This window comes from Canis aureus, chromosome 31, assembly GCF_053574225.1.
Source record: "Canis aureus isolate CA01 chromosome 31, VMU_Caureus_v.1.0, whole genome shotgun sequence".
In the NCBI taxonomy this organism is placed as follows: Eukaryota; Metazoa; Chordata; class Mammalia; order Carnivora; family Canidae; genus Canis; species Canis aureus.
The window spans coordinates 13,374,186-13,384,876 of NC_135641.1; the positions used below are offsets into that span (position 1 = coordinate 13,374,186).

General features: G+C 44.0%; 2 long non-coding RNA genes across 5 annotated transcripts in view; one reads left to right on the plus strand and one right to left on the minus strand.

Annotated features, from left to right (window-relative positions):
- Window positions 1-227: 227 nt before the first annotated feature.
- On the minus strand, window positions 228-9,981 carry LOC144302367 (uncharacterized). Its single transcript, XR_013369222.1, has 3 exons — window positions 9,853-9,981; window positions 8,873-9,022; window positions 228-2,347 (listed from the first exon to the last, which is right to left on the minus strand). It is a non-coding gene; the product is annotated as an uncharacterized LOC144302367 (long non-coding RNA).
- Window position 9,982: 1 nt separating this feature from the next.
- Window positions 9,983-10,691, plus strand: part of LOC144302366 (uncharacterized) — a 32,334-nt gene continuing 31,625 nt past the window's right edge. The window contains exon 1 of one of the 4 annotated variants that reach the window (XR_013369218.1): window positions 9,983-10,171. This is a non-coding gene — a long non-coding RNA (uncharacterized LOC144302366). The remainder of the gene's footprint in view (window positions 10,172-10,691) is intronic. The other 3 variants (XR_013369219.1, XR_013369221.1, XR_013369220.1) reach the window with 3 other exon arrangements.

Consider the following 10,691-nt stretch of genomic DNA (forward strand, 5'->3'; position numbering starts at 1 on the left):
TCACTTAATGCTATGGTAAACATTTCCCAGTATATTAAATATTGTTTGTAAACCAAATTTTGATGGTTATATATTATTCCACCACATGAACACCTGGTTATTTCATTAACAAATTCTATATCATTTTAAATGTGCATCAAAGTTCATAAGAGTTATTGTTGCTATTATATTTAACTTCCTTAGGATCAATTCATGAAGTGGAAGCATGAGGTCAAAGTTCCTAAATATTTTGAGTTTTTTTGTCCAGATGTCCAATGACTTCCCTACATAATTGTACCAATTTATATGAGCAAGGTTTCAGAGGACTCTTAAGCCACGCCTTCAGTGGAATATATTTCACATGTTCTAAAATGTTATTTTGGCAAAATAAAATATAGGTTAACTATCATCCATACCCTAAGTCCTGGTTATTGCTTTGTTTTTGTTTTGTTGGGTTTTGTTTAATCAGTTTTAGTAAATGATATGGAATATTTTGGAAAGAAATTATAATCCAAAACATGAGCTTCTGATTACCGAGGTGTTGGGGCAACAGGCTCCAAGGTCTCTCTTCTCCCTCCTCTTTACTAAGATAAAAGAAAAACCTATTTTTATTCAGACAAGTTTTCGAATACTCAAACACATGTGGTTCCATATTGATGATAAAACCTGCTTAGGGCCAGCTACCAACTGATTTTTTATACTTCCTATTTTCGGAGATGTTCAAATTCAAGATTAAGGATTCAAGAAATTATTACTAATTTTCTGTCTCTCCCTTTTTAAGGTTAGAATGTTGAGCATCTTCAGAACTAAAGTATCATAATATTACCCTGCCACCTAGGGGTATTGCCAAAGAAATTTATACATGCACAGTAGACAGAAAGGTGTAGTATGTTGGTCAATATACAAAAATTCTGTTAATACTATAAATAATTTAGGCATTAAATTCTGTCACTAATACAAATAGCATCCACCTTATGCTTTTATGTTTTAACTCTTCCAAAATAATCTATGTCATTAAAACCATAGTGAAATGGAAATGATTAAGATGCTCCTTATGTCTGCCATAGTCTTCATGGAAATGTAAAAGTCAACACAATGAAGACTGCACATTGATATGTCCTGGCCCCATAAATAACATATATGTTTTCCCCAAGCCCTCCATGTCCTTTATTATTCCTCATTTAAGGCAGTGCTGTGTGCTTGGGAGACAAATCTCTGTTTGGGGCTTGGCCAGTTGTCCACTGCCATGGAGGTGAGCAGGGGCCCCAGATCATAGTGTGAACATACAGTCTGGCTGGCTAAACCCTTCATACCACCAAAGGCAATGAAAAACCATCATCCAAACTGTTGGTTTCCTATGGCTGTCCTCCGACAATGCCTAACAACATTTTCTAATCCCCTGAAAATAAGCTTTCCCTGATGAAATTTACTGAAGTGAGAAATCTAAATATTCAAGCTTAATAGCAGTCACTGCCTCCTCTGTGCAGAGGGGATGTCTACCCCGAGGGACCTAAGAACCCACACGCATTTGGGGAGATAGCGAGCGTCCGGACGTGCAGGCCAGATAGCGGAATCCTTCACGAAGCACACTTGGCCACTATTTAAAATTAATGGAGCATGTAAACAGAACTTCATTTTGGAAACTCACACATTCTGACCTACAGCAGGGTTGTCTGGCTCTGCAAACTGAGGAAGTGACGAGAAGCTCTGCAGAGTGGCCCCAGCCGCCCTCCGTCGCTGGCGTGGCCTGTCCCCTCTGTGCCTTGGGGTCGAGATGCCCAAACCCAGGGCACCTCCCCAGCCCATACTCTTCAGTCTGATCCTCAGGATCCCGAAGGAATGAGCAAGATGAAGGGAAACAGAGTCTGTGTCGTGTGTTAGCCTTGTCATTTCAATAGTGATGCTATTTGTCCCAGGGACTGGTGACTAGTTCCCTGACCTCAAACCTCTGTAATTAATCCCTGCAATAATATCAGCCCAGAGGGAACCTCCTCTCCTTAATATTAGGAAAATCCTCAAACCTCACCCCCATACCTGTTTTCTTATATTTCCCTCTTTCAAGGCAGGGGGATGGAAATGAAAGATGTAGGTGGCCGGGGTTCTGCTTAGCTTGGGGCTCTTCTTCATCGTGACAGGCCTTTGTTCCTGCACAGAGAGAGCTCTAATTACACCCTCTCCAAGTCAGGGCTCCATGTCGGGGCCATGCAAATGCCAGGCGCCTTTTCTCTCCTCATTATGACCTGTCTCTTCCCAGGCACATCACTTTCTCCAAGGGTGGGGGCTCTTCCTTCTGAGTTACAAACACACTTTCTTCATCTCCATCTTCTGCTTACCGGTTTTGCTCCAAATCTCCTTCCTGTGTAGAGGACTGGGAAAAAAATGCTGGTTTGGATCATTTACCATATGTGCCAGTTTTTGTACTAAGAGAGCAGCGACAATGGTGTCAGATTGCCCTTGCATTCCCTCATGCGGGCTGCGGTCCAAGCTCACGCCAAGGCCCCAGGAGTGTGGTTGGGCCTGCCACCCCCTGTATGACCACCACAAGGCCACCTTGGGCCAGTGTAATGACATCATTTAAAATGCAATCTATGCACTCCAGGATTCCAAAACCCATCTGAAAGACACTCAAAGTAGCTGAGCCCGGGCTCCACTTGCACTTGGTAAAGGGGTCTGATTTGTGCTTTTTAATTAGGAGGTTACTCAAATACCCTTGAAATGCAAACTCAGACAATAACCAGACTAGGTCTTAGTATAATGGTAATTGTTGGGCTTTTAGGAAAAAATATTGAAAGGAGTCCATAATATTTTGGCGTAATAGAAGGATCTTTACAAGCTCATCTCAATTTCATAGTTTCTACTGTTATTGTTGGCCATGTCTTTATTTCAAAGGATTGCAATTGCTCTTCCAAGTTTAAAAATCAAGTCAATACCTGATGGAACAACATGAATAGCAATTCTTTTGGTTTTATTTACATTTCTTAGCACAATTTTAAAATTCAACACCAAAAAGAATTGACATAAATTTGAAAATTTTTGTTTTGTGCAATAGTATCTTCATCTGGTAAATAAGTCTTAGTAAGAAATGCTCACTAACTTTACAGAGATAAAATGTTCCAATTATATAAAATTAATAGGAGTTATTAACTCTGCTATAATTTGATATTTGCTGGTACAGAAAAAGGTTTCCTCTTCTCAGCATCCATTTAGATAATAGATAATTCAGTACATATTTTATAAACAGTATTTAAATTATTTATGAAAATAAGATCCTGTATATTTTTACATATACATATACACAGGTTTTTGAGGAAATAACATTGAGCTATAAATTGTCAAATTATGCTATCATATGTATAACATGTGTTATTTAATATACTTAATTCCTTTTATTATACATTATATTGAAAACACTGATGTTAATTGGGCTGCTCTTGACTTTGCAGACTTTATTTTCTTGACTTGTGTTTTAACAACTAAATTATTCCTTTTTATTAGCAGTCACATCTCTAAAATATTCCTAAATGATAAAATCAAATAATTTTCCTATTACTATTATAGATAATTTCTGTATGTCTTTAAATAAATTACCACTGTTGAGTTTAAGCATTTTCATTAACAGGCGATTCTATCCCCTGCTTGAACTATCCTAATTAATTTTCCAGCTTTGATGTGAGATACTAAGATCACCTCATATAAGTAAAACGTACAGAGAGAATAGTGAGATCCTTGAATTCTTCAAATAATTGTTCAAGATTGTTTCTCATTGATAAGTATCAGATTACCTTTATATATAATTGATACCAATATATATTTTGCAGGAAGTGATTGCCTGAGCCAAAGATTTTTAGATACACAGATGCAGAATGATAATGTTTCCAATGGTATGATTTTGAACATTTGTCTGTTTCATGAAGTCACATCCAACTGCATAGTATTTATGAAAGATAGAAAAGTGTTCTCTGGTTTCCTGTTTGTAAAATTTGTGGGGCATCGTTGACAAAATCATGGGTGCTGCAAGGAATGCCTTGCAGAACCAAGGTCTGTTGGAGACACAAGTTCGTCCCCTGCACCCTCCGAGCCTGGTGCTGGTTCCCCAACATGGGCCATGCAGCCCCCAGAGCTCTGAGTGACTAACTCTGCAGGACACATGTCCCACGCTGCCCCCACGGCAAATTACTCTGAGATTTTTTTCAAAACAGATGCTTTTATTGGCCTGTTTGCCTTCATTCATGATCAGGTAAATTAGATTTTCTTCTTGAAAATCTATTCTAAAAATAATTGGGGTCATTTTAGCCATTTTTTTAAAGCAACATGAGTATTTTGGAAATCAATTGCTTTTTACTACCATCAAAATCTGGACTAGATTTGAAGATTTTCACTGCCTCACTGAATCCCTGCATGATAAAAACAGCTCCCAAAAATGAAAAATACAGCAAATGATCTACTTGGATCACTTCGATCTTAAAATTTTGTGGTTCCTCCCACTCCAGAAGGCATATGAATCGATTAAGTGAAAACTAGTGAAATAAAGAGCATATTTGTCAGTAAACTCTGGGGCTGTCAGAGGTGAATAATTATGCTCTTTGCCAATTCAAAAGAAAAAGAAGGAAGGGACAATAGCAGCAAGACGGAGCTACTAAACTAGGTTGACCAAGACAAGGATTAATTTATTGAATTCTCACCACCAACCTCTGCAGCATGAGGAAACTGAAACAGAGAGGTTGCACAACTTGCCCGATGTCACCCAGCAATCAAGTTGTGGAGCCCAGAATGGAAACTTGGGCATCTTGCTCCCAAATCTTACCCACTAACTGCTAGGAGTGGCTATGGCCTGGCCACCTCCCCCGGGTTACCCTCAGTGCTTTCTTATGTAAATAGGGGATTACAATACCTGGCTGGGGCAGGAATTAAATGAGGCAATTGTTATTGTCAAATCTCTTGGCCAGTTTGCAGAAAGGGCAGGAACCGTGCATGGGTGTACACGGATGTATGTGTTGCTCATATGTCCCTAACCCTAGAACTTTATCTCCCATCAAGGAGAAGTTCAATAAATGCTGGGAGAATAAATAAATGTATGTATAGTATAATATAGTATATGTATGTAACTGAATATTAAAAATGTTTTTAAAAGTGTTCTTGGAAAATTAGTTTTAATCTTTTTTTTTTTTTTTTTTTTTTACTTTGTCTTATACATTATGGCTTTTACTACTGTTACCTGTGAACTGATTGTTCGCTCCTCCCCTTACCAGACAGTGAGGTTATTTAGTTCAGGGGCCAAGACTTGCCAGTTTTTATACTCACACATAGTGGGCACAAAATAAATATTGGCCGAATACAATTAGGTTTGCTTTTACTCCAGGGCACTGTAATTCTTTGTCAGTTTGAAAGTGGCAATGAAGGGAAGATTTGCTTTGCAGGCTTGATATTAACAAGAATTCTGGCCTATGTGTTGTGATCCATTTAATTCATGTTCAAAATGCATTTTTCCCCAAGTGCTATATACATAACAGAGGAACAGCCAAACCCAGCTGGACATCCCTGACTGGCACTGGCCTGGTGCCCACAGGCAGGAGAAGCCAGGTTAGGTGTTGCAGAGGGGCGTGGCTAAATCTTCAGGCTTTCCTTAGAAAGGAGGGGTAAACAAAACAAAACAAAGCAAAGGAAAGAAAGAAAGAAAGAAGGAAAGAAAGAAGAAAGCAAGAAAGCAAGAAAGCAAGAAAGCAAGAAAGCAAGAAAGCAAGAAAGAAAGAAAGAAAGAAAAGAAAAAAGGGATAAACTTTGAAGGACAAGTTGTGACTTCAGGGATGAAAGAGAAATCCGAAGCAAATGTAGATGACAAAACAGGGAAAAGCATCCATTAAGAGTTTCAGTCTCACTGACTAACCTCCTCCTGCAATTGGAGTGCAGGGAACAGGTGTAAAATGTCTTACTTTCACTCTGCAGTTTTCTTGGATGCATTAGTGCACAGATTAAAATCTTCCATGTTCGCTTTCACCGTGTCAATGCTTAAGGACATAAACACAAGGAAACAGCATCTTGTCCTGTGATGTCAAAGCCTGCTATTAACTAGATAAAGCCGGTTTCAGACCTCATTAGTCCAGTCTTGTCTCTTGGTGAGCCTCCTCCCTCAGCATGAGAACACCTGACCTCGTCTCCTCTCTCTTTGATTTCCAAGCCAAGCAGGTTTGTGTGTAAAAGCCCTCTGGCAGGAAGCTACAGTGTCGAGGCCTCTCTCCCTACGGAGAGTTAAAACAAGACCTGCCTTTAAACTGATCTGCTGGGATGGGTGCATGGGTGCACGCAGGGGTGTGTGTGTGTGTGTGTGTGTGTGTGTGGCTGTGAATCCCCACATGGGGGTCCTGTGTCGTGAGGTTGCAGGGTCCCCAGAGTCTATCACCCAGATAGACCCATGCGGAGGCCGCGTGCCACATCATCAAAGTGATGTTGACAAACTCAAAAGCAAAGAAGAGAAGCAAAAATGATAAAGCAGGTGAGAGGACTGATTTATGAGGAAGAATACAAAGAACTCCAGATAAAAGTGAATTGGATTTTGTCTTTCTTGTGGAGCACTTTGGGGGAATTCTAAATAGGAAGTCAGAGGAAACATATCTGGAAAACAAAAGTGTGGAGATTCGGGGAGAAACCAAAAGGAGATAAATTAAGAAAAACAGCATTTGGTTAGCTAAAATGGGGACACACTTTGTTTGGGATCATGATCCAGAAAATAACACATTGCCGAATGAATTCATGTTAAAATGAGTGAACACCGTATATTGACGTTGCAAAAGCTGACTTAAAAACAAAAACAAAAACAGCGTTTATGTAAATGCTGGCACATATTGGAATGTAAATTATCTGAGGACTTAAAATCTTCACACATTAAATCTGATAGATGAGCTCACAGCGGACAGGCCAGGAGGGGTGTGAGGTGTCCTGGCCTGGGAAGGAATGTCAGTAGCATCTTCCTTTTCCATACACTTGGCTCCATACTTTACTCTGGAGGAGAACTATTTGACAGTCTGACCCCTGGGAATAAAGTCAATATCAATCAGGGCTTGAGATCTGCTGGCATCAGGGAACAAAGAAAAACCCTATTTATCTATGGAAGTGCAATGCCACATGAGCATAAGTGTTTATATTAAATGAAAAGTTTATGATGCTTTGCAGCAATTTATTATGATTTTCCTCCAAACAGCTGTGCCTTCACCATCTTCCCAGAACCTTTCCTAGGAGTTGAGTTGGGTGCACACTCTCCCCCCCATGAGTACTCACTGATTCTAATGGTGACTCAGGCAGTGACCAGCTCCTAACAGCAAATGGAAGGTGTTTCTGGACTGTTCCTGCAGCAACACAGAGCTATCGATTTCCAGCTAAATGCCTCAACTGCGGTTATCGTTACATTAGATTTCATGTGTTTTTGTAGTTAAAATGCATGATTAGCAGCGTGCAAAAGCATGTGTTGGGGGTCTCACATTTTTTAGAGCAGGAGAATATGGAGCTCATGTTACAACTCAGAGACTGGAGATGGGCCTAATTTTCAGAGATTAATCGTATTTTGACACACCTAATAAAATGCAAAATATCAGAGCATGATAAAGAAGACTTAGGAAAGTGTATTTTGTTCTCATGGCTAACAAACACGATCAGCAAACTTTTATCAGTTTTTTTTTTCAGGTAATAATTAAATGTTTGATTTAGAAGAAATGCAATGAATGTGAGATGCTCCCAATCAGTATCAAGTGTCCTTTTTGTACGATAGACACTTATTTATTTACGTAACTCCTTCCAGAGAGCTCATTTTCACTAGAAGCCAAACTAAAATTTCATACTTTGAAATGTCTTTTGGAAGCCGGTTTCCTAGGAGTCTTTTCTTCGCTGGACGTGAGGCTGAGCTGGCTGCGGGGCAGGCTTGGAGCCCGTGAGACACACTCACTCTCCCTGGATTATAAGGTTTCTTAGCAATTGCTTTACTTGGGTTTTTCTATTTCTTTTTTCCCCCTATTTAATATTACAAAAGTGATTACAAATATCTGCTCTGCTTTTCCATTTCCTTCACTGGGATTTCCTTATTCTTCCTTCAGAAGTCAAGTGGGGAGCCTTCCTTCCCTCTGCCCATGCTAATGTTTCCAGAATGTTCTCTTCTCCTTGCTGGTCACTGGTTCCTGCTTCAGCCTGTCCACCCACACTATCCATCCCTTGGTGTTTTCCTCACTGACAGGCCTATAACCCTGACATTAGTTCCTAAATTCACCTCTTAGGGAGCATGAGGCCATTTCCAAAATCGTGAATTTGGAAGACTATTCAAGTATTCATCTTTTACTCATCAAGTGCAAAGGGTAACCCCTTATTTTTTTCTTTACCGAGGAACAACAAAAAGAAAATATTTGAGAATCTCTTTCTAGCAGGATTCAAAAAAAAAAAAAAAAAGGCACAAAATAACCAAAGAGCATCATCCATCAGAGGAATCTGATTTTGCTGGTAGCAATTGTGTATGTTGAAGAACAAGGTGACAATGAGACAGACACTGGGCACTGGGAGTGACCCTGTGGACTTTGGGGAAAGGGGTGCCTGTGCCCCAGGAGGTGAGGAGGACACTGCAGGGGGCCCACTGCTGCGGAGGCTCAGGAGCACTAAGCCACCGGGCTTCTGTGCTCATCTGTGGGGCTCCTTCTGGCGGAAAACACACGTACGCAGTGCCCCAGTCCCTATGGCCACATTTCCTCATCGTGACCTTCCCTGGAGTGCTGCCACCATGCAGAGGGCATGCCAGAGGCCTGGTGTTTTGTTTCCAGCACATTGTGGGATCACTCTGGGGCAGAGCACAGGCTGTAGGACATGCAGCCGGGGAGCAGAAGCACACATAGCACCACAAGCCTGTCAGACCCCAACCTACCTTTGGGAGTGATGCAGATGTCTAAGGAGTGTGTGTCACGTTGGCCCCTACTGTGTGTCTGCTTCTCACCCGAGCTGGTGCACCTGCACCGAGTAGGGCTTGTCTCCAAGGGGGGCCCAGGCCACCGGCACAGAGAGCTCTGAGTTGGGCCTGGAGAAGGGCAGGGAAAAGGAAACCCAGGAAGCAGCCCGAACAAAAGGCCTGCTCTCCCAGCACCGGCTCCGAGGACGGTGCTCCTGAGCCACTCGCACCCGAGGAGCCAGGCAGCAGCAGGTGGCAGCATTGTCACAGGCCTGGCGGCCAGGCCAAGCGGGCAGGGACACTTGCGTCCTGCAGGAAGTTTCGCATGTGGAGAGGACATGGACCTTTCAAGAATTTATTGCCACCTCCTGACTGCTCCATTGTTTGCCTGTGACTGAAGCGAGTAATTAGGCACCAGCACTCGAAGCTCAAGTTATCTGAACTCTTCCCTCCACTTGCTGTTTTTCCTGTGTGACACCAACCTGCGTTCCCTCACCTGGTTTACCCGTGGGAGAGATAGCACCAATCTATCTCTTGCTAAAGAAGAACAAAACCGAACCAGAAACAACTGGCAGAGGGGGCAGGATGGGGGGCATAGGCGGTAGGAGCAGGATGGAGGGGGCATAGGCGGTAGGGGCAGGATGGAGGGGGCATTGGCAGTAGGGGCAGGATGGGGGGCATAGGCGGTAGGGGCAGGATGGGGGGCATAGGCGGTAGGAGCAGGATGGAGGGGGACATAGGCGGTAGAGGCAGGATTGAGGGGGCATAGGTGGTAGGACCAGGATGGGGGGGCATAGGTAGTAGGGGCAGGATGGGGGACATAGGCGGTAGGACCAGGATGGGGGGGCATAGGCAGTAGGGGCAGGATGGGGGGCATAGGCGGTAGGACCAGGATGGGGGGGCATAGGCAGTAGGGGCAGGATGGGGGGCATAAGCGGTAGGAAGGAATGCGGTCTCACCTTCACGTTGAAGGTGGGCTACATCCCTGGGTACGACCCTTCTTTTTTCTCGAAGTGGTGATGGAGATGAGTGACAGCTGGCCCATCCTTGTCATCGGAGTCTGCGGAGCGCTGGAAGGGACAGTCACAATGGGGAGCGGCGGGTCACAATGGGGGAGGCGCCGCCAGGACGCAGCCGGCCGGGCCTGCACTTTCCCGGGAAGGGCAACCCCGGTGCCTGTCCCCGAGCAGCCCAGCAGCCCAGCAGCCCGGCCCTTGGTCGGAGGAGCAAAGCCGGGAGAGCGGCCGAGGGCGACGCGCTGGAAGCGGGCACTCACCGGTGGGTCACGGGGCGGCGGGAGGCGGGAGGCGGCGGCAGGTGGCAGGTGGCAGGTGGCAGGTGGCAGGAGGCAGGTGGCAGGTGGCAGGTGGCAGGAGGCGGCGGCCTTGCCTCCGCGGCCCAGGCGCCCTGCTGTCCGGCCGCCGTGGTTGGGTCTCGGCTTTGCTCGGGTGCTGGTGCCCGCGCGGGGCGCCCAGGCCTGGAGCAGCGTCCCGGGAGTTAGTAAAACTCCTCCGGTGAGAAGTCCGTGGAGCTGCCACGCCGAGGCCGGGTCTGACACGGCGGAGCCGTCGATGCAAGTTGCGTGTAAATGATGCCAGAGTGAAGCGCCAGGATTCATTAAACCGGGCAGAGTTTCTCATTAAACGTGTAGATTGACAGTCGGAACTAACTGTCATTTGCGGCTTCCTGAGAGTCCCCCCTACCCAATAATAGGTATATATACATTTGCAAAGCTGATATTATATTTAGAATAAAATAGCGAAATTGGGACTATTTGGTGGCTGGTAGATGCCTGCTT